Source organism: Amblyomma mixtum, chromosome 3, assembly GCF_055824585.1.
Source record: "Amblyomma mixtum isolate Tamu chromosome 3, ASM5582458v1, whole genome shotgun sequence".
NCBI lineage: Eukaryota > Metazoa > Arthropoda > Arachnida > Ixodida > Ixodidae > Amblyomma > Amblyomma mixtum.
Genome location: NC_143014.1, coordinates 49112258 through 49139097, shown reverse-complemented (window position 1 = coordinate 49139097; position 26840 = coordinate 49112258). Strand labels below are relative to the sequence as shown.

The window sequence follows — 26840 nt, the reverse complement described above, 5'->3', positions numbered from 1 at the left end:
TTCCTGACTCTCGGCAGGTGTGCAGGACAGTCAGGGAACCTTGTTGGCACCGCATCTTTCTCAAAATCACGGTCGCCGCGGTCTTCGTACGAGGGCCCTTAATTGTATACATGACTTCCCACGTTTTCGGCGCGAGCTGAGGCTCGATCGAAATGCTGTGCTCACATAAATAGTCTGAAGGTTGCAGCAAACAGACCTTACGTAGGATGACATTTCTCCACTCCTTCAAACGTTCTTCGTCCTGTGGTGCCGAAAACAGCGACAAGTTTTCTTTGCACGACTTGTAGCCTGTCGTCCATACCGGCGACAGCAGCACACACAACCGCAATCAAAATTCAATACAGAACGAATTGGGAGTCCGTGCCGAACAAAACTTTCGGTCAACGGCGCGTTCACTGCAAGCAGACGACAGCGATGCAAACAGTAACTCTAGGATGGATGGATGGATGGATGGATGGATAGGAGCGCCCCCTTTGAAACGGGGTGGTGGCAATTGCCACCATGCTCAGCTTTTCTTTATTTATTATTTTTTTTTGTTTACTGTGTTGGCAATTCTCATTAAGATTCTCCATCAACTTTGCCTACGGTTTCCTACTATTCTAACCTTATGCCACATCTCTGCTTTTCAGCCACCAATCCTCCAATCGCTTTTTGCTGACTTCCACTGCAGATTTATTTACATGACCATTGTTATCTTTAAACCCTAGGGCCTCAGAAAGAGTGACTGTGCCTGCATCGACATCCGGATGGATACCATCACATTTGATTATGAGGTGTTCAATTGTTTCCACAGATCTACCACACACTGCACATGTGTCATCTTCTTCGTTAAATTTCTTTTTGTAGCTGCGCGTTCTAAGACACCCTGATCTAGCTTCAAAGAGTAGGGCACTGCCTCTTGAGTTATCATAGAAAAATTCTTTCCTGATCTGCCTTTTCCAGAATCGATATAGTTCTACACTATGTTTCTTTTCCATTGAATTCATCCAATTTTTAACTTCCGCGTTTTTAACCTGTCGTTTAATGCTCTTTCTTTCTCCGTCCTCATGACCGGCATACTTACTGGTTAGTTTTCTAGTTCTTTTCCGCCACTGTGAGTCAACGTTCTTTCTGTATAAATATTTAAATACCTTAGCTGCCCATCTGTTATCGTCCAATTTCCTCAGGCGTTCTTCATATAGTATTTTACTCTTAGCTTCCCGTGCCTCGAACGATGCCCAGCCCATATCCCCTTGTACTGCCTCGTTTGTGGTTTTGCCGTGGGCACCTAGTGCTAATCTTCCAACAGCTCTCTGATTTACGTCTAATCTCGACTGAACTTCTGCCCTTAAGCACAGAACCGCATTGCCGAAAGTAAGTCCCGGCACCATTATTCCTTTCCAAATACCTCTTAGTACTTCATATTTGTTGTACCCCCATAATGCCCTATGTTTCATTATCCCGGCGTCTCTTCGTCCTTTTGCCCTAAGAGCCTGTTCATGCTTTTCCGTGTATATCTGCCCTTCGTTTAGCCATATCCCGAGGTATTTGTATTCGGCCACTTTGGGTATTTCGTGTCCTTGTATTGTAAGCACCTGATCAGTTGTATCGTTAAAAATCATCACACCTGATTTAGTTGCGCTAAAACTGAATCCTAGAGCGTCTCCTTCGTCTCCACAGCAATTAACCAAAGTTTGTAAATCTTCCTGGCTATCTGCTAACAGTACAATATCGTCCGCATACATTAAACCCGGGAGTCGCTGCTCAACTACATTTCCGCCTAATCTGTACGATAGATTATAACCCAGATTACTTTCTTCTAGCCTTCTTTCCATATTTATCACGTAAAGCATGAACAGCAGCGGTGATAGAGGGCAACCTTGCCTTAATCCTTTGTGCACCCCTACAGTTGTGGTACTTTTTTTCCCTTCCCATGTAATTTCAACTTCATTATCTCGGTAGATTTCCTGTAGAAAATCAATTACCTCATCACCAATACCTAAATCTTTCAATATGCTCCACAGGAGTTCCCTGTTCACGTTATCGTATGCACCGCTTATGTCTAGAAAGGCTATAAACAGAGGTCTATTTTCCGCCTTAGCTATTTCTATGCATTGGGTAAGCACGAACAGGCTATCATCTAACCGCCTACCCCTTCTGAACCCATTCTGAAGTTCTCCGAGTATCCTATTCCCTTCTACCCATGACTGCATTTTTAATTTCACCGCCTGCATTGCCAGCCTGTACATAACAGATGTTATAGTAATCGGACGGAAGGATTTTATGTTCATCTTATCTCCTTTCCCTTTATAAATCAAATTCATTTTACTCTGTCTCCAGCTGTGCGGAATTTGCTGATTTGTTATGACTGCCTCCAATGCTTTTATCAGCGCGTCCTTGCTTCTTGGGCCAAGTTCATTAATCAGCTTAATTGGAATTTCGTCTATCCCTGCGGATGTGGTTTTAGGAATATTCGCTTCCGCCTTTTCCCAGTTAAGACTAGTCAGTTCTAAGCTGTTCTCTTTTGTGCTGTCCTGTGTTGCCGCCTCACTTGGGGAGATTACCCCATTGGCGTCGCTAAAAGACGCAGCTATAAATGACGTAATGTAGTCCACAGCATCGTCTCCCTCCAAACATTTTCCCTCAGCATCTATAATCTGTTCCTGCTTTCTTTGATTTGTTTTTCCCAACCAGCTTATATGGTTCCAGAATTTTCTTGGCCCCCCTTTATTTGCCTCGCGAACTTCAGCCAGCCATTTATCAGAGGACTGCTTTATTTTAGCCTGGACTAGGACCTGAACTTGCTGTTTCTTTTGTCGATAAGATTCCCATTTTTTTCCTATTTCCTCTACAGATAACTGCGCCCTCTTTGCTTCTCTGTGTTCCCTTGAAGCCACCCGTCGTTGTTCGATGGCCTCCTTAATTTCCATATTCCACCAGCTTCGTGGCTTCCTCTTTCCTCTCCAGCGGTTAACTCCTTTCACTTGTTTCATTTTTGTAGCGATGAGCAGTTCCAACTGATTTTAATCCCAATTTTCCATGTGGCGTTTCTCAATTATTTCTTCTATATCGGCTGATATTAGCGCTATTTGTTCATCATTTAATTTTGCGTTGTCTTTTGGACTTCGTTGCATTTCTCTTTTGACTAGGGCTCCCAACTGTAGACTAATACGTTTATGATCACTTCCTAGGCTGTCCTTCCCCTCTTCGTCTATTTCCATTATTGCGAGCTTGCTATAGATGCCCTGCGACATTAGACAGTAGTCAATGGTTGTTTGCCTGTTACGGGATTCCCACGTGATTTGTCCCTCACATTTAGTTTCTCTATTGACAATAACTAAGTTGTGCCGCTCACACAAGTCTAGCATTAACTTCCCGTTACAATCTGTGTATCCATCCAGATCCTCGATGTGGCCGTTCATGTCTCCAAGCAAAATAATATCGACACCGTCTCATATCTGCTTTATATCGTCATTGAGGCACTTAACTAGATCCTTGTTTTCTTGCCTGCATTTGTCCCCGGTCCCTAAATAAACTACCCCTAGCCATGTCCTTTTGCCAGCAATTGTACCTGATACCCAGACATGTTCTTTGCAAGTTGATTTTATTCTTTGCCAATTTGTTCCTTGATGTATCAGCATACCTACTCCTCCTCCCTTCTTCTCCGTTGTTGTTCTGTTGCACCCTTCCCAGACATAGCCATCGATGAAAGGTGGATCTTCTAGATCCCTCAGATGTGTCTCGCATAGAGCGTACACACCTACTGCTTCGTCCTTTAACTGCTGTTCTATTTCTAGCCATTTCGCTCTCTTTCTACCCCCTTGCATGTTTATGTAACTGATCCTGGCGTTAAATTTCTTTTTCGTAGTTTTCTTTCTGGGCCTCCTAGTGGCCATTTTGTTGGGATCAGCCGCCATTGTTACATTTACATCGCTTCTACCTACACCTACGCCCTGAGCCACCGTGGACCCCCTAAAAAAGCTACCGCTCGGCCTCCCAGGCGCCTGCCTATCTCTTCTCCTACCCTTCCACTGAAATGGATGCCATCTCGTCCAAAGTCTCTGCCCGAACCTGCCCTGTGCACTTCCTTGTTTATTTCTACCACCTCAAAGCCTTTCTCGAGGCCTAACTGCCTTATCTCGCGATTAAGATTCACAACGTCTTTAGCAACCTCTGCATTCCTTCCTTGTACCTCAGGCACTGTACACACCACGATCTGCGCTTGCTGTGCTATCGCCCTTATACCGTCAACTCCCTCAGCTAATGTTTTCCCTACTTGTGCGGCGTTACCATTCAGGACATCATTTAGCCCCGCCGCTACCAGGCAAGCTTTTCTGCGTCGCCATCTGTCGCCAGGTAGCGAAACTGCGAGACTTATTATGTAATATTCGGAGCGCAGTAAGCGGCGCCATTCGTACGCCTTTCTGTCGGAAGATAATTGCATGCAGATAGGGTGGCTAATGCAGAGCCGTGATTACCCGTGATGCAGGTGTCAGGCGGCAAGGTTTGTGGATAGGCGCATTTTATTGCTCAAAACTATTGCAGATTGCTCTGGAAAAAAGGTTAACTTTGATTCCGTTGTTCTGCGCATTGAAACGGTTTTTTTTCTTTTTTTGATCTGATTTTTCAGAGTATGCTCGGCACAGATTGTGTGAGGCTGCGCTCTCAAATGAGCCCCGTGGTCGACACCATTCCGCGCCGAGTATATGCGTATTTCGTGGTGTTGTCTTTCTGTTGCGCGAAAGCCGGATGCATCGACGGTAGTCGGAGCTCTGTCATTTGGCGCTGGCTCGGGACGACGCCTATTGAGCAGAATAAACTTTGGTATTTAAGTGAAGGGATTGTCGACACTGACAGCCGTTCAACTCATTTGTGTACATATTGGTCACAGCGATCTCATTTGTAGAGTGCGCGAGCTGGCGCTTGACGGCCGGCATCTGAGCTCCTTACTACGACATAACCATAGGCGCAGACAGGTCATGCCAACACGAAAGAAGGTAACCGTGGTTAGAGCGCCACAAGGGAAAGCTTTCTGCCACTCGAGCTCACCCCGCACTGCTCTCTGCGTGAGGTGCGTCGTCTGCTTTTGCTTCTTCCCACGGTGCAGCTGCCCCGAAGCCGTTCGCGGCGCTAGCTTGCGCTCCGAGTTCAAGTCATGTGCTTGAGCATTCGGGCCAAATTTACGGCCGACGGTACGGCTGTAGCGTTGCAAGCTCCGTCCGCTACCAGCACTACGCCTCGCCATGGCGGGCTTCGTGTCAGCAGCATGTAAAGAAATGCTGCCTTCTATGCTGCCTTATGAGCGGCCGTTGTGACAATCTACGACCACCTTTGTGCGAAAGAGCGACTGCTCCAGAGTGGTAACAAGGCTTCCCAAGTCCAGTCATGAGTATGCGTTGTGTGCAGATGACTCCCACATAATCGGCGCCTTTTGTCAGATATTTATGTGGTGTGCTCATGCACAGCAGACGCCGTACAGCGAGAGGCCGAATGACCGATCACTTGTCCGAGAATGTGTCTTGACTAAATGCGGCTCTCTTGTTTCATATGGAAGCGCTGCTGGCATTGACCGCTATTCGAGCTTCTATCCCAGAATCGAGGGGAACCCAACCCGCGACCAACTTTCGTCGTTTTCGCGGCGGGCTCTAGCAGCGATTAAGCGCAGGTGGTCAGCCGAAGTGGCGTTCGTTGACGACGTATTTGGTGCGGCCCATAAAGTACCGGCGGAATATCCGATGCACGCTGATTCCAAACGCCAGTCTGAATGCGATACGCGAAGTGACTGTGAAGCGAGGATGCTAACACTATAAAAAAAAAAAAAAAACGCCTAAGCGGAATGTGGTTAGCTGCACAACCGGCGCAGCCTCGAACCGCTAGTCCGTTACGAGTCCGAGGTTACTAGCGCCGCTTTGCCGATTTCTTAGCGACAGCCAAAGCGTATCGAAAGTAAACACGATTTATAAGCTTGCTCACGGATACATTTTGCGTTTCGCCTCCATCGAGGCCGATAAGAACTAACGTGTGAGACACACGTGTTCGCACTGTTCTAACAGCGCCTCTGAGGTCCGCAAAGTACCGATTATTTATTTTCCGCAGTCACCTATATGCAGCGCGGGGTGCCGGAGAAGAGCGGTGGAGGGCTTGCCATTCGCAAAAGAAGTTCGTTTGGTTGGTTTAGAGGTATTTAACGTCCCAAATGGACTCAGGCTATGAGGGATACCGTAGTGAAGTGCTCCGGAAATTGCGACCACCTTGGGTTCTTTAACGTGCACTGGCATCGCACAGCACACGGGCCTCTAGCATTTTACCTCCATCGAAATTCAACTGCCGCGGCCGGGATCGAACCCGCGTATTTGGGGTCAGCGGCCGAGCACCATAACCACTGAGCCACCGCGGCGGCGCAAAGGAAGTCCAAATGAACACACAGTGCATGTGATAACAAAAATGCTCGAGCCGAGAAGCGGGTCGTGTGCGTAGACCTTTGTCACTGCTGTTGAGTTTGCAGTGTCATCCATGCGATCCAGCAACGCGCACCACCTATGTGCATATTCATTTAAAGCGACTATGCAATAAATTAATTGAGATTACATAAAGCAGACGGGAGATAGGCATTCCATAACTCACGCCACCGCAAGAATTTTTTAGCTAGCATCAATAACCACGAAGTTATAGACGATTAAAACTTAACACTCCTCCTCTCGCCCCTCAACTCGTACACGCGGGGCACCAGAAAAAAATAAAGAAAACAGCTCTGGGACTGGGCCCCGCCCATGATTACGTCAATCGCTGACGTTCGGTTTGGGACTTCTGGTTGTCGCACCCAGCCATACCCAGCACCCCAGCAGCAGGGTCGGCAGCGTCTCTCGGGTCTCTCTTCGCCTTCCTGGATTGCGGCGCGCGTCGGATTTCTTGTTACTGCTACAAATGCACTGCGAGTGGCTCCCGAATAGGGTTGGTTGGTTGGTTTATGGGGTTTAACGTCCCAAAGCGACTAAGGCTATGAGAGACGCCGTAGTGGAGGGCTCCGGAAATTTCGACCACCTGGGGTTCTTTAACGTGCACTGACATCGCACAGTACACGGGCCTCGAATTTCTCCTCCAAAGAAATTCAACCGCCGCGGCCGGGATCGAACCCGCGTCTTTCGGGACAGCAGCCGAGCACCATGACCACTGAGCCACCGCGGCGGCTCCCGAATAGGGAGCCTATACATGTCGCCTGCGACATGTAAGCTCCCTACTCCCGAACTCCCGACAAAAAGAGGCGATGGCGGTAAATTGAAACCATATGTGCGAAGGCAATGCCCTGGCTCGCGCTTGCCCGAGGGGGTCGCGCTGCGGCTCGAGCATATGGTTTTCACGGCTACCGGAAGCGTGCCCGTGACGTCGTGGCTGCCGTGGCCTGTCGACGTCACGGGACTAGTGCCGTCTATTTTCACGATTTTAGTTTCAAAATTGGTCACTACGAAGGCGCCAATCGGCCCGCGAATTTTAAAAAACATGGTTTTTAAAAATTCATAGTAAATTGCCGGCTCAGCTCCGAAGACTCGTACTTGGTGTGAATGCTTCTTAGCATCATTTCGAAGTACTGAAAACATTTACAAGCGACATTTAATTCGTTGCATAGTCACTCTAACGCCGCCGTGCAAGCAGACGACTCTCCTCGGCGCTGCTCAAGTATAATAATGCTTAAGCACGTGACATGAACTTGCAGTGTGCGCTGGCCCCGCGGACGCCTTTGGGGCCGCGGAAAGCAGACGACGCACGTGCCTAGCCGCGCCTCTATAGCAACGCTGCGCATGCGCAGAGAGCAGAAGATTGAAATTTGAGATATATAATTTGAGAGTGGGAGATCAAGTGACAAAAACTACTCCAGCGCCACCGAGCTACGCGCGCTTTTCGAAAGGGGTGCGCCGTAGCCAAAATCATCTCAGCCACAGCGCCGAGGGTGATCAAATTTTTGATGGAATTCTGACAGCTTATATTGTGACGGCCCTAATGAGGGGTCACAATTCGCAACCTGGTAAGTTGCCGTACTAAGATTCGTGCAGAGGGTGGAAGCGAACGAGTCAACATCACAACTGACTGATAAGGAAGGATTATTTATTCGTCAGCTGTGGCCGCCCGAAGGGAGTCGACGATCTGCTCACCAGGTGACGAGACGGCGCTTCGTTGTGGCCACAGGACGTTGTTCATGCTTTTTGTCGTTACGGGTGCTGTGGAGGGGAGGGGCAGCGTCAGCTTCACCACGGGACCACAGAAGGGTTCAGCAGCTTAGGGTCCAGAGAAGTTCCAAGGCCCTCGATCCCTGTCGGTCGGGGTGAATCTCAGCCGCCCGGACGGAACTCCCTTGGCCCTCGCGGTCCTCTTCCCGCTCCTCCAGACTTGCGGTTTTTATCCAGTTGATATATTCCCTAGGCACCTAGCCAGGGAATCCGGTCGCTGGTGGAGTGTCCAATGGGACTTGAGCCTCTTCATAGGCTCCGCCCTCACCACATGACCGCGCACACACCACCGAAACACGTGCAGGCAAGGAGGGATCATGGCGCCTTGCAGTCGCGGACTCTGGCTTGCCGCGGGCCGTCCAGGCCCAAAGGGTCGTTGGCTGCTATGTGGCGATCCCACCGTGGGCGACACGAGATCGGACGGCTGGCTCTTCAGGAGGGGAGGATGAATCAGCCGTGACCACCCCCGCTTTGTCGGGCTGCGCAGGGGCATGCGGGCGGTGGGTTGGCGCCGTCGTTGCCTCCGCCGTCGCCGCCACTCGGTGTTTCCCCCGTCGGTCCACGGGAATGCACTGTTCGGGAGAAGCGCCGCACTCAGCATCACCGGCGAAGTCGGCACGCCTGTCCCATTTTCGTGATGTATACATGCAGGCTCCCTACGTTGGGTGCGTTGACCTGTTTGGGGGGGGGGGAGGGGGGGGGGGGGGGGAGTCTGCAGTCGCGTTAGGGACAGCGACGGTGCTTGCTAGCTGGGTCGAGCGTCTCTGCGAAACCGATGGCGGGAACCGCTGCCGCCGGCCAATGGCCAGCTACAAGTATATAATAGCAACGAATGAAAAAAAAAGCTATCGGAAATCAGTTAACCAGTTTATTGGGTAACATATTGCCTGTTTTCGTACGACAGCGAGATGCTCAACTAGGGATATATGCGTTTTAAAAGGCTGGATCCAGCCATGACCTTTGCCGTTCCATGTGCAATTTCACGCAGCCATGCAAGCCTTCTACATAGTCTGAAATTTGGCGCGGCTTTCACGCGTAGGCACTTACCTGCATTACAACCAGGTACCATGCAGCCCACCGTCAGGAAGGTAGCCAGTCAAACACAGCACTGTTCCAGTAAGCTCGTTGCTCTGTGTCGCACCGTGGGAACGAGCAAGGAGTTATAGGAACTCCTCTTCTTAATTTTGTACTGAACCCGATAGTTCAGCCGGATTGCCGTCCTCAAAAGCATATGTGGCACGTGCGACACCATACGCATGTATGCACCATATAATACGGAATGTTCACCCTCCCAGTTTTTTTAGCGTCGACTGCCCGGCACAGCGGCGCGGAGGCGAAGCAGAGCGGAAAGCGGGAGGGGGCCGCGTTTCGATGGAGGCGGAACACAAAAGGCGCCCGTGTGCTGCGCGATGTCAGTGTACGTCAAAGATCCCAGGTGGTTGAAATTATTCCGGAGCCCTCCACTACAGCACCTTATTCTCTCTTCTGTCACTAATACCTTCCTCCTTTCTCTTATGGTGCGGTTGGGGTGTCCATCGAGATATGAGGCAATTACTGTGCCATTTTCTCTCCTCAAAAAACAATTTACAACGAGCGTGTACGCTGGTCATGCCACTCTAGCGTCGTCGTCTGCTTGGCAGTTCTGCTTTGTGCGGAGCTGTTCCTGCAAAGAAAGTTATATAGCCGAGTTCTGAGGGTGTTTGGTGTTCTATCTGCTGCATGTACGCAAATGCGTAAAGTTCCAAGCACGACGCTAGACCCAGGTTGTATTTGTGGGTAGCGTCCCAGGACGTTTTCTTAACGAAGTTAATGCGTCAATATCGAGGGTCCTCTACAATCAGTTTAATGTAAGTAGCGATTGCAACTGGTTCCTTGCGCAGGCTAGGCTGTTTGTCGCAAATGTGTTCTCTTTTCAGTATCAGGCACTATATGCAGTGGATCAAAACAGTTGGTCGCAACTTCTTTGGGCACCGGTGCATAATAGCCAGTGATAAGCAGGCGTTGCTTTGCCCTAATGAGAACAGCTTAGCAGACGATACTTACTCCAGTAGCAGGAATTTTGAGTATGCCCTTGCCCTCGTGCGCTTTCTCATCCTTCGGGCATAGCAGCGCAAGCAAAAGGCACCCGTGTGCTGTGCGATGTCAGTGCACGTTGAAGATCCTCAGGAGGTCGAAATTATTCCGGAGCCTTCCACTATAGCACCTCTCTCTCTCTCTCTCTCCTGTGCTCATTGAAATCTCTCTACCTCTCTGCTTTCACTCCCACCTACCTCCCGTACCTCACGGCGCGTTGGAGGTATTCACCTAGAAGTAAGTTACTGCGCCATCCGGAGGGTGGATTACCCTGGCAGAAGGAGCTAGAGTATGGCGAGAGCGCAAGAAGGCGCACCCAGTCGATGGTTGCCATGGAAACCACCTGGAGGGTACAGTTACCCTGGAAGAACGAATAGAGTTACATGGAAGGAGGCTTTGTGGCGAGAATGTAGGAAGGCGTAAACACAGGAAGGTTCCAATGGTAACTGCCGGAAGGCCGTGGAAGGCTGAGGATGTGGCAGAAGTGGGGAAATCCCCAACCGGAGGATGTTTACCATGGAAGAAAGAGGGTATGGCGAGAGCGTGAGAGCGCAGAAATGGTACATGGTTGCCGTGGGAACCAACCGCAGGGTAGTTACCCTAGAAGGAGGAGGAGGGTTGCCGTGGAAGGAGGGTATGCGAGCAAGAGGTTATGGCGAGGATGTAGGAGGTACCACGGTAACCATCCGGAACGTGGTTACCTAGGAAAGAGGAGAAAGGATGTGGCGAGAGCGGAGGAATGTAGCACGGTCCATTTGCAGCAGCTGCTGCGAAATGCGCTGCCTGAGGAGAGGATCCTCGAAGGGGCTGCGCTGCTAGAGCGGCGGACTGGAGAGGAGACCTATAGACAAAAACGACTATAGGTGGAACACTAAAAGGAGCGCTCTAGATGTGATGTCGGTCTCGTATTCTCTACCACAACATATCGTAATTTAAAGTATATATGCAGTTGAACCTCGTTTTAATGAAGTTGTAGGGACCCAGCGATTGCATCGTTAGCCCGTGTTGACCGAGCTTCTAAGGGAAATCGTCATTCCTTCGCTATGTTCATTATTTCGTTATTTTTTTTGCCGTAACGCGGAGACTTATACCGGTTTAGCGGACGCCTCCTGCGCACGCGCAGTAACTTGGGTGGGGCCAAGCGGGGCAACTGCACGTATGCAGGAGGCATCCGCTAATACATCTCCGGTATGCTGAAAACTTCTATTAATAAAAAAAAATGGAGGGTGTGCGTAGCACTGCGGCATCAGCTCCAGTTTTGAGAAATATGAACAATGAAGGAGGAAAAAAAATATTACGCAGGCTGAAAGTTGAGGCACCTTAAACAAAAATTCTAAGGACCACGAAAGCATATATTGTAGCGGGACTACAGGCTCGTCCAGAGAAACCTACACCCGGGAGCCGGAGAGCAGACGAAGCACCGACCGGCGTCGGCCAATCTTTATCGTCCTCTACGCGCGCTTGCTCCCCCGCGCCTCCTCTTCTTGCGAGCACGGTACTCGGCCGGCGTAGGCCGTACGACATGCGTTGTTTTCCGTAACATATTTCCACCTGGGGGGAGGGGGGGGGGAGGGAACGAAAGTAAGTCCAGTGAGACCAGTGCGACCGGCTACTGTGGACGCTCTTCAAGTCGCTGGCCGAGAGCGACGGAAAGTGATGGCTGTGTAGGTTTGTCTTCCGTAGCAAGCGATGCAGGCACACGATGCCGCCGCATTTTGATGGTTTCGCCCCACAAGCAGCTCGTTTCCGTCTGGCGCTTGCTGGGCCACCTAGTGGTTGTTGAGGTCGTCGCGATTCTGCGTGCCCATCAGCGATTGCTGGCTGCTGCCGTCCGAGCAGCGAACCTCGTGCGAGTGCAGTCGCACGTCACATATCGGTAGGGGAACTGACCTTGGGCGTCGGCGACCAGATCGCCCAGGAAGGCAGCAAGCACAATTCCCTAACGGCTCCGCGGGGCACACTGCCGAGATGTGCTCGAGAGCGCCCAGTCAAAAAAAAAAAAAACCATTGAGATTTCCAATTGGAAACAGTTGATTTTTGGGCACCATTGGAACCAATTGGCTAGAAACCAATTGGAAAGACCAATTGGTTCCAGTTGGCTTTTGAGCCAATTGGTTCCAATGGTGTCTGAAAACCAATTGGTTCCAATGGTTTTTTTTTACTATCCAGTCAAGAAAAACCATTGAGATTTCCAATTGGAACCAGTTGATTTTTTGGGCAGCATTGGAACCAATTGGTTCCAGTTGGCTTTTGAGCCAATTGGTTCCAATGGTGTCTGAAAACCAATTGGTCCCAATGGTTTTTTTTTTTTTGACTGGGTGGTGCCAATCAACATTTTTCTATGGAATTGAAATTAACATGCTTTTATGGAAATCAAAGCCAACAGACACACATACATCACACACAAGCAACACTGCACATTCAGGCACTAGTAGCATACATTAGCTCAATATGTACCGTCTTTGTCAAAAGTAACCAGGCTGCATGGTTTGATTCTAGATTGTATAGTGGAGCCCTTGTGGCTTTCCTAAAGATCAAAAGGTGTTGGAAGATGAGAAGACCCCCAGTCCTTACCTTTAACGGCCATTTCAGCTTCAAGGAAGCTTTAAGGGCTCCACTGTACGAGCTAGAAGCAAACCATGCAGCCTGGTTACTTTTGACAAAGGCTGTACATCCAGAGAACACACTTCTGCTCCAACTTATATACCCAATTTATTAGGCTCTCATGCTGGGGCCGGTGGCGCTTGCCCACTGAGCACAGTTATTTAATTTCAGCTCCAGTGGTGGTGTAGGTGATGAGTACAATTTATTAGGCTAAGCTGCTGACAGCTCTTATTGTAAGTACCATATTAGTTCTACCTTTTTCGTCAAACATGCAAACATTCATTGGATAAATTGGGTGCAGTTCGGCGGACCAATTGGATGCAATGGGTAAGACCAATGGAAACCCAAAGTGTCCAATTGGATAGTCCATTTGGACCATCCAATTGGAACACCATCCCAATTGGAACCAATTGGAAACCCAAACAGTCCAATTGGATAGTCCATTTGGACCCTCCAATTGGAACACCATTCCAATTAGAACCAATTGGAAACTGAACTCGTCCAATTGAACCAATTGGAACCCATTGGTTCCAATGGTTTTTTTGACTGGGAGAACAGGTTATTCGCAAGAAATGATTCTTTTTCTGTTAGAAACGTAAGAAATTTGTGATCACACTTATCTTAACTCCGTCATAATATAACTCTTCCCCCTTCAAAACTGTTCTAAATACGAAAGTAGCCTGTCTACCAAAAATATTTACTTTATGTGAATTAAATAAATAAGCTTTTAGAAATTTCATTAGGGTGACTTATGATTCAGTAAAAATAGCAGTCCTGGCAGAACACTATATTAAAAAATGTATTCTTTAAGAAAATATGAGAAAAAATGATAGGTATAGAAAAAGACTTTTTTTGGGGGGAAGTGTCACCCAGAGAGGATGCTTCCACAACATAGAAAGATTCATTGTTAAACAGCACGGGAAGACTGGACGTGGGAAAGAAAGACGCTCAACACAGGCACTGACTCGCAACTGATTATTATTTAGAGAAACTGTCCTTATAAGTTTTCCTTTCCAGAAAAAAACAGCACTAGGCCTAAAAGAAAAAAAAAGAAACAATACTACTGATCATACAATATGTCGGAAAAAAACGCACATCGCAGTGATGCAACCACACATGAAGTTAGAATGTTAGATGATGGTAGTTAGAAAGAAAGATGGTAGTTAGAAAGTTAGTGAGAAAGTTGAATGAAAGTTAACTTTCATATGCAGTTGCACCACGGCGGTGTGGTGTTTGCTGCGTTTTTTCTGGAAAGATTGAATAAAAATAAGTTGCGAGGCAGAACCTGTGTTGCGTGTCTTTCTTTCACATGGTCTTTCTTTCTGCGCTGTTTAAGAATGAACGTAGGAAGATTTGTGTCCACAACGAAATATCGCAACTAAAGCCATCCAAGAAACGGAATAATGTTACTTTTCTCTATGAACACAGCCTAATGAGCAAATTATTATCTCAACTCAAAAGTATAACCACAAAAATTAGTTTTATATATCTGCAAACAGTATGAATATTATGTCAAACATTGTCTTGTTGAGCGACACTAGACAAAACAGTCAGGATAGCCATATAAAAATAAAGGCTAAAGCTCCTCCAATAATATTTTGCCACAGTGGAGCTACTAAAGTGGATTTAATTTACTTGAAGGCATCACTGTCAACCTAGAGCAGAAGTGCATTTAAACTGTCAATCATGTAACGCACTAGCCAGGATCGCTACCGATGGAAACTTTATGAATGCAGTATTGAGAGGCAGGTTACGTTGAAAGTAGACTAACACAAAGCCAACAGCAAACAGCACCACACAAACAGGCAGCTCTGAAATGAGTGCACTCAAATACAACACTAAATTTAATTTAACAGCAGGCCGTCACTATTGCACTTTAAGGCACATGCACGCTTGAGACTGCAACACTTGACAGTTCTGGCTGGCTCTAGAGCTTGCCGGGCACCATTACATCAGTATTGCTATAGTTTTCCTGTACTATCAACATGAAATATTATTTTTGCTGCCTGTTGGTACAGAGTAAACTAAAGGTAGGTCTTTATTGTCCAACTCAAAATTTGATAACCTGCTGCCACTCAGCAGAAGGACCAGTCTCATTAGATGAACATTGCTTCAGAGCTCATATTCTAAGTGACTACTACCTTCTTTGCCAATCCCAAGTGCTAGGTGCACAGTGTGCAGCCTTTCTGATTGAAACACTCTTGAAGCCATTGAGCACCCGGGAGATTTCCTTTGTGTAGCAGCACACCTGAAGGTCACTGCAGAAGGTTGTATAAGGCCATCTTACTTGGAGAGTCAAAGAGAAATGACTGATAATATAAGTGAAGCAGCAGCACAGAAAAAACAGCCCCGAAAACTAGCTCCCATCAAATTTACCAATCTGAGCAACAGCAAAAAGTTATTTATTTCAGAATTACTGCCAGCCTTCATAGAAGGCCTTAGGCAGGAGTGGGATGCACAAGCTTTATGAGAGGAAAAAGTACATAGCAAAGAGGATAACCAGCTTAACAAGATGAAGCAGCTAAGAAATCCGACATGATCATCCCGCTTAGGGGCTTGCGACCGAAAAAGTGGGTCGAAACACCTACACATCAACACGCTCTTGGTACTATAAAAGTGGCACCCAGAAAAAAAAATTGGAACTAAAAGCAGACATATGAAACCACACGCGCGAAAAACAATAAGAGCAATACAGGAGCACCATACCTGAAGAGATAAGATTAAGAATGGCAAACCACATGCACAAGAAACGCCAAGAGTAATAAAGGAGCCCCCCACGCGAACATATTAAAAACATTTCAATTTTGATAGCAGACACTCCACAGTATCAGCAGGAAGTGCGTTCCACTTGCTGACTGTTCTAAGGAAGAAAGAATTTTTAGACGCGTTGGTTTTGCATGTGTATTCTTTCAATTTTTTTAATAATTTGCGCATGTAGTCCACTGAATAATAGGTTCGATAAATAGGTTCTGGTTTATTTCTAGTTCACTATGGTACAGAAGATGCATATACTTGAGTCGTTCATGATGCGACACAACTGTAAAAGATCTAACTTAGCTTTTTGTACGAGAGCAGTAGTTGAAGTGTACCAACTGTATGAACTATAAATGAATCTAGGCAATTTTTTTGGAGTGTTTTCAAGTTTGTTAATATTCATTTTAGTGTAAGGATCCCATACAACCGAAGCATATTCAAAAAGTGGCCTGATAATTGTTTTGTAAGCTAGGAGTTTTATTTTTTGAATGGACTGTCGTAGGGTTCTTCGCAAGTAACCAAGTTTTTACATCACGTTTTTTCAAAGTAGCACGCATGTTCATTCCACCTAAGATCCGAGGGTAGGATTACACCTAAATATTTATAACTTTTAATGGATGTAAGGAAGTGGCCATTAATGGAGTAAAGAAAAGTCAGGGGCTTCTTTTTACATGTGATTCTCATCGCTATTGTTTTTCTTAATTATTTTCATTTGCCATGTTGTGCACCAGTTTTCTATTTTAGCTAGCAATGAATTGAACTGAGACTGGTCATTTAAATATTTAATTTCTTGGTAAATAATGCAGTCAACTGCAAAGAGTTTTATTTTTGCAGACACACCGGTGACAATATCGTTAATGAATACTAAAAAGAAAAGAGGCCCAAGAACAGAAGTGCTCGACCCGACTGATTCATAACACACACTGGCACCATGAGAAAAGATATGCCGCTATCCAGGAAAGCAGCAAGTCATTTCTAAGTATTGGTTGCAAGTTTAACAATAACTTGTGGTGGGAAACGCCGTCAAACACTTTTTAAAAATCTCAAAAAATATCTATTTGGCTCTGTTTGTCTATAGCTGCCGCAAAGTCATGTACTGCCTCAAGTAGTTTTGTCACCATTGATGCCCTCCTGCGGAAATCATGCTGCCGAAAATCTATTAAATTGTGCTTTTCAAGAAAAGTGGATGTGTTTAAAGATGACGATGGTCATCATCATCATCAGCCTGACTACACCCACTGCAAATCAAAGGCTTCTCCCATGTCTCTCCAATTAACCCTGTTCTGTGCCAGTTGCGGCCACCCTATCCCCGCAAACTTCTTAATCTCATCTGACCACCCAACTTCCTGCCGCCTCCTGCTACGTTTGCCTTCTCTTGGAATCCACTCCATTACCCTTAAGGGGGAAGAGGGTCTAAGAAATAAATTTTTATCAATGAAGTCACAACTATGAAATCCTCAGGGAACACACATTTTTCCTTGCTGATTCCAAATAAGTAATTTAATTTAATGTGCAACAAGTCCTTGTGCACTTATGATATATGCTAGGTAACTTTTGCCGAGAGTTAGAAAGAAATTCTACTGCAGGGAACTTGTTAGATTGCGTGCCTTTGGTTTCTCTTCACATCAAGCCGTGCAGTAAGGGTAAAATTATCATCCTGCTTGTTATAGAAGGCAAGTTAAAGGATTTTGAAATCATGAGTTTCTTCCCGTTTGTGAAGTGGCAAATTCAAAACCCTGTAACTCAACATCTATGATAGGCAAGTTAATAATTTTGTCCTTATTGCACAGTTAGATGTCAAGACAAGCCAATGGCATGAGTCCTAGAAAGTTTCCTGCAGCAAAATTTGCTGAAAGCTCTTGGCAAAAAATTACATAACATATTACATAAATGCACAAGGAGTTGTTTTACATAAAATTAAATTACATATTTGGAATCAGCACACAAAAATACATGTTTCTTGATGATTGCATTATTGTGACTTCATGAACAAAAATTTTTTTTTCTAAGACCAGCTTCCCCCCTGAAGGAGCGGTAACCTTGCCCTCGCATTACATGCCCTCCCCAAGCCCATTTCTTCCTCTTGATTTCTACTAGGCCAATTAACCCTGTCTTGAGTCAGCTGCAGCCATCTTACCCCTGCAGACTTCCTAATCTTGTCCACTCACCAGACTTTCTGCTGCACCCTGCTGTGCTTGCATTCTCTTGGAATCCAGTCAGTTACCCTCCTTAACAACCATCAGATTATCTCGCCTTAGCATTACATGCCCTGACCATGCTCACTGCTTCTTTCATTCGACTAGAATATCATTAACTTATGTTTATTCCCTGACCCACTCTGCTCTCATCCAGTCTCTTAATGCTACATTTATCATTTTGCTTCCCATACCTTGTTGCATTAAGCTCAACCTTTTTCAATAGCCTCAGTGTTTCTGCCCCATAGCAAGTACCTGCAAGATACAACGTACTCTTCTCTCGAGGAAACTGGTAAACTGCCATTCACTATCTGAGAATACTTGCCAAATGCAATGCACCTCAATCTTATTGGCATGGGCAACTTGCCATTCATACGGTTTACTTGTGAAGCAGTTCACTTTATCTTCAGGACAAACTCTTTCTTCCAGGACTCTAGTCTGACCTGGGGCTCCAGTATAGAGCACAGTTTCCCAATGGTTCTGAGCAACGAAGACGCAGAGAGTACAGTGGGTTCACATTTCACTCAACACTTTTTTTATTGATGCAATAACTACATGCATTAGCATGAACGCTACAACTGTCTTGTTTCCAAATGTGTTGTGTAAAGTAAAACTTGCTTTACTAAGCGAAGTGATTGCCACTTTTTTTTTTTCCAATAGGATTTATCGTGTACAACTGCAGGTTTACAGTTATGATCACTGATAAAAATGTCACAACATTCACAGGGTTGCTGTCAGTAGCAGTTCTGAATGCACTGAGTGCTACAAAAAATTACGCCCACTGTCTGGTCGACAGCACATATGTCAGCAAGAGAGAGGACTATTTTAATGTTGATGAAGTTAAAGCACAATATACCAACCGCCTTCCTCAGGCATTTGTTTGACTCCACAATAACATGCAGTAACATCATTGCAGAAACAGTGCAGGTATTGTCTGAAGTTCTAAAATCTGTTGTCATGCTCCCCTCGAAAAAGAAAATTGTTGAACATTTGGTAAAGCAGAGCAGTTCAGTAATGTAAGAGTTGTTGTTGACTGCACCAAGAAAGCTTTGGGGCAGCCCAACTGTTTGCACTGAGAGTGTATTCGCACTACAAGAGGGGATTCACAGCTAAAATTATGGTAGCCGTCACTCCAGCTGGCATGATTGCTTATATAAGCGAAGGCTATGGGGAACGCATGTCTGATAAGGCCATATTTGAACAAAGTGGCCTGATTGATGCACTTGAGCCAATATCAGATGCAATCATGGCTGATCGTGAGTTTTTAATTGACGAAATTTGCACACACTAACCTCATTGATCTTATCCGGCCTCCATTCAAACAAAAGAAGCAGCTAAGGGGGAAGCGCTTCGAACCCAGACAATTGCTTCGGCTAGGGTGCATGTCGCACGTGCGATCCAATGGATGAAAATGTTCAAGATCCTGGCAACAGAAGTGCCGTGGAACTTGGTTGGGCAGTTGGATGACATCCTCATGGTCACTGCTGGTATAACGAACCTTTCATCCCCAATTATTGCTGCACATCGTTTCCTGTGAGATACTGCAATTGTGTGTCAATTTTTGTAAGTTTTTTCTATGTGAATGCTAAATGTAACAAAATGGAAAAATTGCTGTTGTTGAAGAAATGTGCTTGCATACAACTGATGAACTGATTTTATTTAAGGTGCAAGGAACACCATGGCTGAAGTGTGGTCTGCTGGAGGCGGGGCAAGCAATCCATTTTTCTGAGATATTCAAACACAAAAGCTTATACCCAGTGGTCACTGTTTGGTAGCATTGGGCACTGAACCTTGCACATCCTGCATACGAAGCCAATGCTCAAACCACTGGCCACTGCTGTGGTTGCATGCGCACAATTGTTTTGTACCTCTATTTTGTGTGCCCTCCGCGCTGTGCTGTAACCTGCTATCCTTTGGGTATTCACCTCTCTTCCCTGAGTGCGTACTGGGCATAAATCTGACATGTTTTGCATGCATGACAAACCATATCCAAACAGATTTTCAGCTGGCATTTCAATAAAGGCTTGTTGAAAGACAAGGATCATTGCAAGGCATTTCTAGTGATGACGTGTTAGGCGTGACCATCAAGCACTAACAATTCCAAAAGCCAAGGCAGTGCATACACATACTTCGAGCATATTCTCGTGAAACAACAAGAAGTAGGTAGTTGTAGCTTGAGCACAGCTGCCTAGCTCTGCAAAAAGATGAAAAGGCATTCTTAGGCTTTATTTCAGATTTAATACAATGAAAAATGCTCTCAGCCCCCTAATTTCAACAGCTGTGCAGAAGGGTAGTCGGTGAGAAGCAGGAAGTAATGTTTACAGTTTTCATACCACAGACGGAGCACCTGCCATAATGTCCTAAGCATTAAAGGGGCCACTAACTGGTATGATAACAAAAGAGCAAGGGAAATGGCTAAGCATGTTCCCTGGAGCAGTGCAAAATTGCCCGGGCCAGCTAGAACTTGGCCGACCAGCTTCACCTGACCGGCCGGTCAACAGCAGTTTCAGTTGCCGTGGGGCTCCTGGAATAGGGGGCCCTCCCCAGCACACTTCTCAACACTGACCAAGAAATAAGTTTTACCATCTCTCTGAGCACATTAAAGAACCCCAGCTGGTCGACAGCCACCACGGTGGCTCAGGTTATGGCGCTCGGCTGCTGACCCGAAAGACACGGGTTTGATCCTGGCCGCGGCGACCGAATTTCGACGGAGGCGAAATTAACATGCACTGTGCGATGTCAGTGCTAGTGCACTGCACGGGCTCGGGCCAGCCCGAAAGCCCGGGCCCGGCCCGGCCCGCGGGCCGGGCCGGGCCGGGACGTGATTTATATTGCCGGGCCTGGGCTGGGCCCGGGCCTGAAGTTGCGGGCCCGGGCCGGGCTCGGGCTTAAAGCTGCGGGCCCTAGTCGGGCTTGGGTCCGTACAGAAATGGCTGGTGTCTGACTTTTCATTCGCTATTGCAGAGTAAAGTGCACAACTGCGGCATTGAAGCAGCGACACGGATGAGCTATGGGTTATAGTACGCGCCGAGAAAAAAAAAACAGCTTTATTCGTTGACTTATTCATTTCCTTATTTCCACGCCGCGGTGCGGTACGAGTAAAATTCAACCGGCCTTAATTGGCCATTGATCGTTCGTCATCCCAAAACATACATACACTACTAGAAATGCATTCGGGAAGAACATATATCAGTTTAGGACGCTTATAGTCTTTAAGCACATACCGTGAAATACTCAAGCCTTTTAGCTTTTCGTTTCTGCTGAAAGGTGACCAGTTCAGCTATGAGGTCAACCTGTGAGATCGCGTTCACTAAAAGAAATGTCATCCCACTGCTTGCTAGGCAGCTTTAATATTTATACTTCGCGTGCGGCAGAATATATATAACTGATTAAAATCATGGGGGAACGCAAAGTAGACTACAACGAGTGTATGCAGCCCTTTTTATTTAGCTCTCTGTACTTCCGATTTTTTTTGGGCCAACCTACACGAGATCACTGTCCAAAAGACGGGCCTAGTGAGCACTACTCTTCATCACTTCCTTCTGGGTTAAAAAGAACCAACTTTCTAAAAGCCAAACTGCGGTTTCAGAACCTTTGTCGGCCAGTTTCTTATCGGTGTAGTAGCGGTCTACTTGCTCAGAGTGAGCAGTATACCTCAAGCGTTACTGTGAAACGGGCCGGGCCGGGCCCGGGCTGGGCTTCACTCCGGGATTCACGGGCCGGGCCGGGCTCGCTAGAGCGATAATTTAGCGGGCCTGGGCCGGGCCCGGGCTTGAAGCCGCGGGCCTGGGCCGGGCTCGGGCTTCAGGCCTCGGGCCCGGGCCGGGCTCGGGCCTCAGATTGAGGCCCGTGCAGTGCTCTAGTCAGTGCATGTTAAATAACCCCAGGTGGTTGAAATTTCCGGAGCCCTTCACTGTGCCATCCCTCATAGCCTGAGTTGATTTGGGACGTTAAACCCCTGTAAAACATAAACCAGCTGGTCAAAAAAAATATGGAGCCCTCCAGTACAGAGTCCCTCATAGCCCACAGGTTGCTTCAGAATGTTACACCCCAGAGTTTCCAGTTTTTTTTCCCTTGCTCTGTTTTCATCATGCTTTATGGCCTCTTTAAGCAGTGTGATAGAACATCTGACAATTAAGAGCGAAGACACAAGGGACTAAATGAAAAAAAAATTACTGTCCTACTTTCTGCAAAAGCTCAGACACTGCACGTGCCTTGTAGATGTCAACAAGTGAGTCCTTGAAAGATTCGAAGATCTCTTCATCATAAATCAGACCTGCACATGTAAATTCCAGGTTATCGCAAAAAACAAAAAAGTACGCTTCCTTAACACCACAGATAGCCATCTGCACATTTAGCTAAGTGACATATTCTAACTTTGGCCTCAGCATTTAACTACTGCTAAAAGAATTTTGCAGCTTTACAGGGCACTTAATTTCCAATAGGACCTCCCTGCTCTCGCAGCACTGGCAGAGAAAGGTCACCCTGCCATCGGGAGAGCAGCCAATAAATGGCAGATCACTGTGCAAAATCAGGCCAGTCAGCTGCAACTCGATTTTATGGCCCTGGGCTCGTATGGCAGGCGTGCTTACACGGGATGTTCTGAGGATGAGGTTTAGAAATGGACCAATATTTGGTGCGGCCTTTGTGCACAGATACGTCTTGGCACGGGTCATGCAAGCGTGTGCAATGCTTGCAGTTACAAGGCCCTTCCTATATTTGTGCCACGCTCGTGTAGATTGCTGACCGTGTGTTACACACTCTATCTCTTCCTGGACAGTCTCCGAGCCATACACGTCACATATGTATGTCAACACGCCTTCTGCAGTCTTGCTTTCGAAGTCCTTTGCTTCTTCCTTGAGCAGCACCAGAAGTGGCGGAGGGCAGGAATGGCAGTGGGTCTTTTTGTCTGCACAAATAAGCACATAGCTACCTTAAAACAAATGTTCTTGAACATCAAAAAAAAGCAGCGGCCCTAGTGAACGAACACTCACTTACTTTTAGGCATCTCTGCCTCAAAAATAGCCAGCTACTTCCTACAACAGTGCAGTTAATCACTTCATGTCGAGCCACTGCAATCAGCACACGACGATGCAAGTAACTGCTTTGTTTAGCCGCTTAATCAGCCATTGATCTATATCAGACAATACAGAGCAAGAGCACTAATGAACCATCTTGCTTTCGTTTTTTACCTTGAAATAAGAATCATGCCAGCACTACGTGTTCCTCAACGTACACCTCTGCAGTCAACTTACTTTGTGCTCATTGACTGGTGTTCCTCTGGTGCCAGTTATTCAATAATTAGCTTTAGTTTCAAAAAATGTATATATGCCTACCTTACCGTCTAAACATTCCCTTCCTTTATGGTGCACACCAAATGCACCAGAATGAGGAAGCTTTTCTTTCACCTTGTGAAAGCTCTAAATGATTTACTTGAAAGGTTTACATTTTATAGATTTGTATGAAGCGAGTGGAGTAACATAGAATTATTTTAATGCTTGCCAGGCTTTTTCTTATGTGTTTTTCTGCATATGTTTTTCCAGTACCTGCAAAAACATATTCAGTGCATGTTCAAAAGCACATTCCAGTACCAGCAAAAGCAGTCAGCGCTGTGTGTGTCCTCTCTGTCTGCGTCAATTGCGCTGTTTAAAGAAGCATATTCAGCTTTTCATAATGTCGCAAAGCAAAGCACTTTTCCTAAAATGCTTCTGAGCCACAAGACAATAAATTTAAGATAGTTCCAAGAGCTATGGCATCCGTTTCACCACCTAAACAGCTCGAAGGTGAAGACAAAAACGTACTAATTATGAATGACGCTACACGAGCACACTGCACCAAAAAATGTTCCACTGAAAGCGCTGTGCTGTGACACTGAACACAAGTGGCAAACACGTTACCATACTTATATAAATGTGCAGACTATTGCAGCACTTTTGCCTCACTGCAAGAACAGAAATTTATTTTGCATTGAGCCACATTCCTTCTGAAATCAGCAGGCTATAATGACAAAGCGGTAGGCCTCATGATGACAGTTATAGCACGGTAGTGCTTTTATGTGTTCCGTTATGAAAACAGAAGCTATGCTACACAGACTTCACTGAATAAGTTCTTTAGTCCAGTTATGGCATGTAAAAAAATATATGATACGAGGCTGTAAGCATGTGCTTACCATTACACGAAATGAAAGTTTCTGCTACTACACTTTTTATTTTTATTGCACATTTATGCCAGAAATTAGTGTTACATCTTGCCAATACTCGCTGCTTATTCCTTGAACAGGCATTGACGAGTTCAGCTTTCCTTGCTACTTGCGTTTTCTGCACTAGAATCCAATGTAGTGTTGTTGAACACTTGGCAATAATGAAGTGCACCTCACTATGAACAAGACTTGAGTGAAGAAGCAGACATATCTTTCTGCTTTTTTGGTCAGTTCACATAAATTTCTTGAGTACCACGCCAAGGTCACAGAATATGATTTATCATGGCTCATAAGCATTACAACATACATTGCAAAGCAGTTGCAACACCCAGGGCCATCTGTGTCTTCACTTGTCTGTGGTCATGACATTCTGTTGTCTGTAAGTATGCTAAACTAAGCTGCCTGTATACCGTATTTACTCGCATAATAGGCGCACTTTTTTTCCAGAAAATCCGGCTCAAAGTTCGGGGTGCGACTATTACGCGGGGTAAAATTTCCGGAAATTTTTCGACTCGCAAAATTGAACACACCGCGTAAACGCACTCGTGTACGGGCCGCACCCCGTTTTCGCGAAGAAAATGTAAAAAAAAAAAAAGGGTCCGTGTAAGGGCCGCACCGAAACTTTCGGAATGCACGCGCCGAGGCCTCCGCGATCGGCTCCGCGCAACAGGCGCTTGATCGCGGAGGCCACACACGCGCACAGGAGCTTTCAGACGCCGCCCACGGAGGGCACCCAAGGCCAAGCTCATCATCACCATCGTTTTCCTCCGCCGCGAGCTTTCGCTATCCATATCGCCATCAGCATCTCCAGCTCTTTTTTTTGTTGTTGTTGTTGTTGCTGTCAAGCGCGGGGATTTGCGGTAGCGCGATAGTTATCGTGGTTTATGGCTTTGCCGCGGAGCGTTGATGTTTTAGCTCGACGGGCAAGCACCACACGGCTGGGAGTTTGCTCTCGAACACGGCAAGCGTGCGGCAGGTCGGAAAATACGACGTGGCCGAGAAGTGCAGCAGTTGCGACTGCGGCGTCCCTAAATTTTCGTACGCGACTCCAAGCGTCGAGGTTTTCGCGGGCCTAAGTCGGGAACGTTTCCGGCTGGAGATGAAGCTTTCCAAACCGGCGTTTAAAGTGAGCACCCCTGAAAACTGTGTGCGGCTGTTCTACGCGATGTCGTTGTACGTGCTGTGGGTCCGCAGCAGCTGCGACGGCAGCAGCACTAGTAGGGACTAGTAGTCAGTTCAGCAAAAACTTTGTTAAAATAAAGATTGGGAAGCGGGGGGTGGCGAGGCGTCGGCTTGCAATCGTGTAAATACAGTATTGATCACAGTGCCAAGTTCGGGGTGCGCCTATTATGCGCGGAAATAAAAAAATCTGATTTTTCGCGCCCTAACTAGGGGTGCGCCTATTATGCGAGTGCGCCTATTACGCGAGTAAATACGGTACTTCTTTTATTGCTAACAGTAACATCTGTGCAGAACCTTAATGGCGCATTTTACATTGAGTGGAATGTTAGCATTTGCCTAACCAAAGTAGCATGACCGCGAAGGAAGGTTGTGCAACTTTCTCGAAACTTGGCAGCTGCAGTCGATGCAGTCAAAGGAAATAAACCTACTCTGCCTTATGGGCTGCCCAAATCATTTATTTCAGTGTCAAGCATCATTATATTATGGCAGTTGAGTACTGCCTTACCCTCAATTTATATCAGAAAAGTTTATTTATGAAAAACCATGACTGTTGTGTAAAGCTGCAAAAGCAAATGAAACAGGCACTTAAACCTCGGTACAGACTCAGCAGAGAAATGCATAATGCGCAGAAGGAGCCACACTTAAAGGAGATGAAGAAATTAACCAAAAACTCCATACACAATATTGAAGAAGCATAGCCGCCAAGTGCGAAGCACGCCAAGTGCTTCTGTTTGTCGTAGCAGACAAGTACGCAAACTTGTATGTTGCAAGCAGTTTCGCCTGATTGTGAATCGGGTGTTGTACCTGGTGCTCCTACTGCTACTTTCTGGAGATATTGAGCTCAATCCTGGCCCTCTTAGTGAATGTCATGTGGAACTGCTTAAGAGTTTACAAAGCGGTCAGGCAGCTATTATGGCTAAGTTAGATAACATCGACGCGAGGATCGCTAAGCATGAAGCCATCATAGGGGATATAAGCAGTAAACTTGACAAAGCTGGAGGACAGATTGACGCTCTCGACAAATTGGTTATTGAACAGGCTAATGTTATTGAACACTTAACGCGAGAGGTAAAGGATCTGCATAGCAAGAATACCGATCTTGAAAATCAAAGTCGGAGGCAAAACCTTGCCTTCTATGGTGTTAAGGACAGCAACCAATCAGAAACATGGGAAGAATCTGAGAACCTAATCAAAAGCATCTGTCAGTCAAAGCTAGGGATCGAATTGAAAACTGTACAAAGGGCGCACCGTGTCGGGCGTTTCAGTGATAAGACTGCACGACCTATAATAGTGAATTTTGCCTCCTATAAAGAGAAACAAGAAGTCATGAGTTGCGCGAAAAAGTTTAAGGGTTCTGAGTATAGCGTGGATCAAGATTATTCAACAGAGACACGTAATGTTCGGAAGCGACTGTGGGAATACGCAAAAATTCAGGAGGCCGACAAAAGCAAGATAAAACTAAAGTACAACAAACTTATTCTGAATAGAAAGGCTTTTATGTGGGACAAAGAAAAGCAGGTGGTTGTTCCCGCCATGAAATGATGACGCCCCATTCATCCAAGGAAAAGCCTCCAACGAGATTTAGTTGCCGTAATCGTTAACTGCAGAAGCATTGTAAATAAAGTCGATGAG

At 46.4% G+C, this 26840-nt stretch overlaps 1 protein-coding gene and 1 pseudogene across 2 annotated transcripts in view; both read left to right on the top strand.

Moving 5' to 3' along the window:
• The window catches only part of LOC149350121 (uncharacterized), a 602760-nt gene that overhangs the window by 333530 nt on the left and 242390 nt on the right, over positions 1 to 26840 (top strand). The window lies entirely within an intron of this gene.
• Positions 18407 to 19692, top strand: LOC149350133 (uncharacterized; annotated as a pseudogene).